The sequence below is a fragment of the Pelobates fuscus genome, chromosome 1 (genome assembly GCF_036172605.1).
Source record: "Pelobates fuscus isolate aPelFus1 chromosome 1, aPelFus1.pri, whole genome shotgun sequence".
Taxonomy (NCBI): Eukaryota; Metazoa; Chordata; class Amphibia; order Anura; family Pelobatidae; genus Pelobates; species Pelobates fuscus.
The window spans coordinates 223,958,284-223,967,231 of NC_086317.1; positions in this window are offsets into that span (position 1 = coordinate 223,958,284).

Here is an 8,948-nt window from a genome sequence, read left to right on the forward strand (position 1 = left end):
TTTAACACTCAGTTTGTGGGACACCTAACCTGTCGACCTTAGGGGCCTAGCGCTCTACGGGCCCTTTTTTCTAGTTATTACACAAAGCTCAATACAACTAGATGTAGATGGATAGTTGGAACTTGCACACTTTTATATCACCATCAGATTATTGTCATGGAAAAGAAAATCTATAGTCTATCTAGAATGCTGATGAACTTTGAAAATAAAATGAAGCAGTGTACGGAAGAACTGTCATCTAATTGTGTTCAAATGACCATACAGGCTGTTGAAGCTCAAGACTCAAATGTTTCATGGACAATAATATTCTCTCTTCATGACTTTACAGAGTGTATAAAACTATACAAGTCCCTTACCAGGAAAGAGATACAAGAGATGATCCCCATAATTGGACCAGTAGTACAAAGTAAGCTGACAGATTTGAAACCTATTGGGCACCAACTGAAAACATTCAGTGCACATTCAGTAAATGTTTACCACACAATTGGACAAGCTCTTTTTGGGCTAAGTTGGCATACTTCACAGGAAGACAGTCAGCAGAAAAAAAATTGTGTTGCCAGGGAAATACAAGCAGCATACCTTAAAAGAGCTTCATGATGATATGGGATGCCAAGGTGTCGATAGGACATTGTCATTGATCTCAGACAGATTTTTCTGGCCACATAAGCAACGAAGTTGCAATAAAGTTGACCATGATGTATTGTAAAGCACAAGTTGCCTAAAACAAAAGACACCAAGGCAAGTAAACAGAGCACTACTCACAAACATTGTAACTAGAGTTGAGCGAACCTGAACCGCAAAGTTCGGGTTCGTACCGAACATTACGGTTTTTGGACCCCGGACCCGAACACGGACATTTCAGTGTATTTTCAGGTTGGAGTTCGGTGTTCGGAGATTTAATGGCACGTTTTGAAAGGCTGCAGGGCAGCCAATCAGCAAGCATTTGACTTGTTTGCCCTTAGAAGCCATCACAGCCATGCCTACTAATGCCATGGCTGTGATTGGCCAGTGCAGCATATGACCCAGCCTCTATAAATAAGCTGGAGTCACGTAGCACCGCACGTCCCATTAGTGTAGGGACAGGATGCTGCAGCTGTGAGGGACAGCTAAGGAAATAATTCTGGTGTTGAATCTGCAAACTACAGCGATTATTCAAACTACAGCGATTATTTTAGTGGGTGCTATACTACATTTTTGTACCCTACCCTGAACCCAGTGCCACAGAGAGTGCAGTGCACTTGCAACTGCATGTGTGCCAGGCACATGACTTTAATCCTGTTCTGATACCTCAGTGGGCAACATCTAGGCATTTTTAAATACTGCAATCCTTTTGGTACATTTGCATACTGCATTTCTTAAAGTCTAATAAAACCCTTAAATACTACTGTTACAATGTTGGTTTAAAAAAATCACACTTTTTTGTGCTAAATAGTACATTTGCGTCCTGCAGTGCACTTCATATCTGAGAGTCAAATAGAACCGTCAAATACTGTGCTTACAGTGCACTTTTAAAAATTCAAATTGTTTTGGGTGCTAAATAGTACATTTGCGTCCTGCAGTGCACTTCATATCTGAGAGTCAAATAGAACCGTCAAATACTGTGGTTACAGCGCAGTTTGACCCATTCAAAATTCCGGGGTGCTAAATAGTAAATTTCGTGACTGCACTTCATATCTGAGAGTCAAATAGAACCGTCAAATACTGTGGTTACAGTGCAGTTTGACCCATTCAAATTTTTGGGGTGCTAAATAGTACATTTCGTGACTGCACTTCATATCTGAGAGACAAATAGAACCGTCAAATACTGTGGTTACAGCGCAGTTTCAAATATTCATTTTTTTTAGGTGCTAAATAGTACATTTGCGGCCTGCGGTGCATTTCTTGAAGTCCAATAAACAAAACAAAAAAATACAAATAAAAATTGTTGACTATTGGCGGTTACATTGTTGCCTGACATAAACCATCTGTTACTTTGATGAGTGAACGCAAAGAATGAGGAGAGCGTCAAATAAGGGACGTAGCCCTGGTCGTGGTGCTGCTGGTTTTGGTGGAGCTCCTGTTGCAAGGAGAAGATGTGGTCAATCTGTGCCAGCTGTCCCGCACAAGTGAAACACCTTCCTCAGGTGCAAGTACGTGACAGAACCTTCAGCGTTATTTGGTAGGCCTGAATGCCGCTCTACGAATGGTGAGGCCAGAACAAGTACAGGCGATAGTAGATTGGGTGGCTGACAGTGCCTCCAGTTCCTTCACATTGTCTCCCACCCAGTCCCTCCTGAGAGCTCAGAGTTGGCACCTGCAGCCCATGGCCATCTGTCTTTCACCTCACCCCCTTGCAAATCAGCCAAGCAGTCTGAGCCCTAAACAGCAGTCTCTTATCTTTTTTGATGATTCTGCTGGCAGGGTTTCCATGGGCCATCCACCTAGCCGTGCCCCAGAAGTGGAAGCGATTAAGTGCACTGATGCACAACCACTTATGTGTCAGGATGTGGACATGCGACGACCACCGCAGCACGTCTCTGATGATGACGAAACACAGGTGCCAACTGCTGTGGCTTTCAGCAGTGTGCAGACCGGCAAGCAGGGCAGGGTTGAGGAGTGGGTGGAAGATGATGTGGAGGATGATGAGGTCCTAGACCCCACATGGAATCAAGGTCATGCGAGTGACGTGTCCAGTTTGGAGGAAGAGGCGGTGGTCACACAAAGGCACCAGCACAGCATAAGAGGGAGCAGGGTGCAAAAGCGGAGTGGCCGTCCCCTAGATGGTATGCCTGCTACTGCCCACCGCACCCAGGGACCAAGCACACCAAAGCCAGCTCCAAGGAGTTCCCTGGCATGGCAGTTCTTCAGACAATGTGCTGACAACAAGACATGAGTGGCTTGCACGCTGTGCAATCAGAGCCTGAAGCAAGGCATAAACGTGCTAAACCTGAGCACAACCTGCATGACCAGGCATCTACATGCAGAGCATGAGCTGCAGTGGAGTAAGCACCTCCAAAACCAAGAAAGGTCGCAGGCTCCTCCTGCTTCCTCTTCTGCTACTGTCTCGGCCTCTTCCTCTACTTCTGGAGTCACAGTGGCACCTGCCACCCCGCAAACAGAGGATGTGGCAGCAATGCCAACACGTCCACCACCGTCCCCAAGCATCTCCACACTGTCCCATGGAAGCATTCAGCTGTCCATCTCCCAAACACTGGAGAGAAAGAGGAAGTATGGCCCTAACCACCCGCGATCCCTGGCCCTGAATGCCAGCATTTCAAAATTCCTGGCCTTTGAAATGCTGTCATTCCATCTGTTGGGAAAGTTTTAAAAACCTGATGGCGGTGGCTGTCCCAAAGTACGTGGTTCCCAGCCGCCACTATTTTTCCAGGTGAGCCATCCCTTCCCTGCACAACCAATTGGCAGACAAAATCAGGGGTGCACTGTGCAACGCCATCTGTGGCAAGGTCCACATAACCACAGATACATTGACCAGTAAGCATGGGCAGGGACGCTATATCTCCATAACTGCACACTGGTCAAATATAGTGGCTGCTGAGCCTGAGGCGGATAGCATGTCCTTCCACCACCGAGGATTGCAGGGCATTTTTCTTTGCCTCCTCCTCCTACTCCGCTTCCTCCTCCTCTACCACCTCCTCATCCAGTTAGCATAACACCTTCACCACCAACTTCAGCACAGCCAGGGGGAAACGACAGCAGGCTGTTTTAAAACTCATATGTGGGGGGAAAAACCCCACAGCGCGCAGGAGCTGTGGACGGGCATGGAACAACAGACCAATGAGTGGTTGTTGCCACTGAGCCTCAAGCCCGGCCTGGTGGTGTGTGATAATGGGCGAAATCTCGTAGCAGCTCTGGGCCTAGTCGGTTTGACGCACATCCCTGGCACATGTGCTGAATTTGGTGGTGCAGAAATTCCTGAAAAACGACCCAGATATATCAGAGCTTCTGCAGAAAGTGCGGGCCGTCTGCGCGCGCTTTTGGCGTTCTCACGCCTGTCTGTGCTGCAGCGTAACTTCAGCCTTCCTGCTCACCTCCTCATATGCGACGTGCCCACAAGGTGGAACTCCACCTTGCACATGCTGGAGAGACTGTGCGTGCAGCAGCAGGTGATAGTGGAGTTTCAGCTGCAGCATGCACAGGTCAGTCGCTCTGCGGAACAGCACCACTTCACCACCAATGAGTGGGCCTCCATGCGAGACCTGTGTGCCATTTTGCACTGTTTCGAGTACTCCACCAACATGGCCAGTGCCGATGACGCCGTTCTCAGCCTTACTATCCCGCTTCTATGTCTCCTTGAAAAACCGCTTCGGGCAATGATAGAAGAGGATGTGGCACAGGAGGAAGAGGAGTAGGAAGAGGGGTAATTTCCACGGTTATCAAGCCAGTCATTCACAAGTGGCTTGGAGGGTGGGTTCCTGCACCAGCATAGGCCAGGTACACAATTGTCCAGCCAGGGCACATTTCTGGAGGATGAGGAGGAGAAGGAGGAGGATGATGATGAGGAGGAGGAGGAACTGTGTTCACAGCAGGGTGGCACCCAACGCAGCTCGTGGGCATTGTGGACAGAGGACAGCTTGTCCTTGCCTCTGGGCAGCCTAGCACACATGAGCGACTACATGCTGCAGTGCCTGCGCAACGACTGCAGAGTTGCCCACATTATAACTTGTGCCAATTACTGGATGGCCACCCTGCTGGATCCCCGTTACAAGGACAATGTGCCGTCCTTAATTCCCTCACTGATGCGTAATCGGAAGATGCGCGACTACAAGTGCACGCTGGTAGACGCGCTGCTGAGGGCATTCCCAACTGACACTGGGGGCTCAGTGGAAGCACAAGGCGAAGGCAGAGGAGGAGGAAGAGGTCGCCAACACAGCAGGGGCACCGCCAGCACCTCAGAAGGCAGGGTTAGCATGGCCAAAATGTGGAAAAGCTTTGTCAGCACACCACAACAACCAGCACCATCAGCTGATATGGAATGTCTTAGCAGGAGGCAGCATTTCAGCAACATGGTGGAACAGTACGTGTGCACACGCCTGCACGTACTGACTGATGGGTCTGCCCCATTCAACTTCTGGGTCTCCAAATTGGGCACATGGCCTGAGCTTGCCCTTAATGCCTCGGAGGTGCTGGCCTGCCCTGCAGCCAGTGTATTGTATGAACGTGTGTTTAGCACGGCAGGGGGCATGATCACAGACAAGCGCAGCCGCCTGTCCACAGCCAACGTGGACAAGCTCACGTTTATTAAAATGAACCAGGCATGGATCCCACCAGACTTGTCTGTACTTTCTGTGCAGAATAGAAATTTATACCCGCCTCACCAAGCCATTGGTAGACTAAAAAAAAAAAAAATACAAAACAAATAAAAAAACAGTGTTGGCTACCTCATCCTCCTCCACCGCCACTTCCACCTACACCGCCATGGTCACCGCCTCCTCAACCTATGGGTCACTTAGTACAAACTATGTGCACAATAGCAGAGGCTTGTGAAGGCCTTTTATTCATGCATCAGGAGTTAAGCATTTCTCCATGCATCAGGACTGCAAGAAATGCACCGCAGGCCACAAAATGTTTCTTTTTTTTTTATATGTCCCAATATTTTTGGGGCAACCCCAATAAAAAAAACAAAAAAACTGTGTTGGCTACCTCCTCCTCCTCCACTGCCGCTTCCACCTAGTTAGTATAAACTATGTACACAATAGCAGAGGCTTGTGAAGGCCTTTTCTCCATGCATCAGGAGTTGAGCTCAGTTTAAACATATCCCGCACTCCAACCCTCTCTCAAATGGATAATTTTGGTAATCCTCCTGACAGCCATGCTTTAGATTTTGATTTATGTTTTTCCAAAGCTAAAATCAAAGATTCAAATAGTGCTATTTTATGGCTCAGCTGTATTTTAATTATTAACCCCTTAACGACGAGTGACGGACGAGGTCCGTCACTCAGGGGAATGCGTTAATGACGAGTGACGGACCTCGTCCGTCACCCGTTAAAATTAACCCCAGATCGCCGCAATCGCGGCGATCGCGGGGTTAATGGTGCTCCGGTCTGCCTCTGCATTAGAGGCAAACCGGGAGCACCGGATCGGGCTGTCAGAGTACATGTGCCCGCTCTGACAGCATGCCAGAGCGGGCACATGTGCTCTCTATACTCACCTCCGCCTCCCTGCACTTCCTGGTTCTGTGTGAAGTGCAGGGAGACGGATCTTCAGTGATCCTGCCCCCTGGTGGAAAGAAAACATAGTAAAATTTAAATCCCACCCCCCTTTACCCCCCCTTTACCCATTTTAATAAAAAATTAACCCCTTCCCTGCCAATTGATCACTGACTACAGTGATCAATTGGCAGGGATTACATTTTACTAAGATCTGATTTTTTTTTTAACCCCTGAGGGTTAATTCTTTTTTTTTTTAACCCTCAGGGGTTCAATTTATTTTATTAATTAATTTAAATATTTTAAAATTATAAATTTAGCTAGCTGGGGAGGGTGGAAGTTAGTGGGGAATTGGGGGATTTAGTATTACGCTAACTAGGGGTTAACGTTAAAAAAAGTTTAAAAATAAGCTTTAAAAAGTTAAAAAATTAAGTTAAAAAAAAAAAGTTTTAATAACATTTAAGTAAAACATTTAAAAAAATAAACCCTTTACCCAGGCCAAATAAAAATTAACCCCTTCCCTGCCAGTCGATCACTGCCTACAGTGATCAAAATACAGATCACAGTATTATACTGTTCTAATTTTTTTTTTAACCCCTGACGATTAACTTTTATTAATTTTTAACCCTCAGGGGTTAAATTTATTTAATTAACTAATTTAAATATTGTATAATTAAATATTTTGCTAGCTGGGGTGGGTGGGAGTTATGGGAAAATGGGGAATTTACTGTTAGTGCTGCTTACTGCTAGTTAGGGGTTAACGTAAAAAAAAAAGCTTAGAAAAATGTTAAATCTGTAAAAAAAAGTTTTACGAAAGTTTAGGAAACTTTAAAAAAATGAATAATCAAAACAAAAGTTTAAAAAATAGTTTTAAAAAGTAAAAAAAGTTTTAAAAAGTAAAAAAATACATTTAATAACGCTCATTACCACTACACCTGGTACAAGCTAGCGGAAAAATGATCCCACGCTAAGGTTCAAAATATGCCTTTTGAAATACCCTGGGATGTCTTCTTTAAGAAATGGTATGGCTTTATGGGGTATTTGGTTTATATAGCCTGGTAAAATACTCTAAAATGGGACATGGGCACAGCGTAAAAATTTAAAGTTTGAAAAAAAATGGAATGGCTGTGTCCCAAATGTGCCCCTCCGATGTCCACATATACCTGGCAAAGGTACATACGGGGGTATTTTTGTACTCAGCAGACATAGCTGAGCAAAATATGAAGTATTATACAGTGGTAGTACACATAAGGTTTGCAAAATATACTGTGCAAACTCACTTTGTGTGTCAAAAAGGCAGAAAAAAACGCTTATAACCACTACACCTGGTACACGCTAGCGGAAAAATGATCCCACGCTAAGGTTCAAAATATGCCTTTTGAAATACCCCGGGGTGTCTACTTTAAGAAATGGTAGGCCTTTGTGGGGTAGTTTGAATTTAAAACCTGCAAAGATGCTTGGAAATTGCACATAGGCCCGGCGTCCAAATTCAAAGTTCGGTCAAAACTGATATGGCTTGGTCTCCTATATGGCACTGTAGCTTCACAAAATAGTGCCATAGACATACAATGGGGGTGTCCTTTTACTCAGAAGACTTAGCTGAGCATAATTTGGGGGGTTTGAACTTAGTGGCACACATGAAATATACAAAATGCCCAGCAAAAATGCAATCCGTATGTAAAAAATGTACAAAATTATTTTTTACCACATACTTTGGCATGTAATGGTAAAAAAATGGGGGCATGTTAAGGCACAATATGCACCTTATGAGATACCCTGGAGTGTCTTCTTTTACAAATGGTAGGCCTTTGTGGGGTGTTTTGAACAGTCAAACTGTTATAATACCCCAAATGGAAGCATAGGCTCATTAAATCCGTCTCTCAAAATTCTACTGTGAATACTGAAAAGGACAGGTCTCCTGTATGGCACTGTAGCTTCACGAAATAGTGCCATAGACATACAATGGGGGTGTCCTTTTACTCAGAAGACTTAGCTGAGCATAATTTGGGGGGTTTGAACTTAGTGGCACACATGAAATATACAAAATGCCCAGCAAAAATGCAATCCGTATGTAAAATATGCACAAAATTATTTTTTATCACATACTTTGGCATGTAATGGTAAAAAAATGGGGGCATGTTAAGGCACAATATGCACCTTATGAGATACCCTGGAGTGTCTACTTTTACAAATGGTAGGCCTTTGTGGGGTTTTTTTGAACAGTCAAACTACTATAATACCCCAAATGAAAGCATAGGCTCATTAAATCCGTCTCTCAAAACTCTACTGTGAATACTGAAAAGGACAGGTCTCCTATATGGCACTGTAGCTTCACGAAATAGTGACAAAGACATACAATGGGGGTACCGTTGTACTCAGCAGAAGTAACTGAACACATAATAAAACTTTGTACAGGAATAGCACACACCAACTTTACAAAATACACATGAGAAGTTCTTTGTTATAAGTTTGTGTGCGAAAACCCCCAAAAAACACAATTTTACTCCAATATTTAGCAGAGGTTGGCGGTAAAATGGCTACGTAGAAAGTGTCAAAACAACCTTAGGTAAATAGCCTGTGGTGTCTACTTTATATAAATATATACTTTTGTGTGGCAATTTTGTTTTCTTTTATGGCTATTAGGCTTACAAGACAAACATACCAAATTCTAAAATCGCTCCACATAAAAAGTTTATTTTACTCCTTGTGCTTTGTGACCTGTAACTACCAAAAAAAAACTTAAAATCCCAGACACATTATATATTCTGTAATTCAGAACAACTAAATGAATTTATTTTTAAT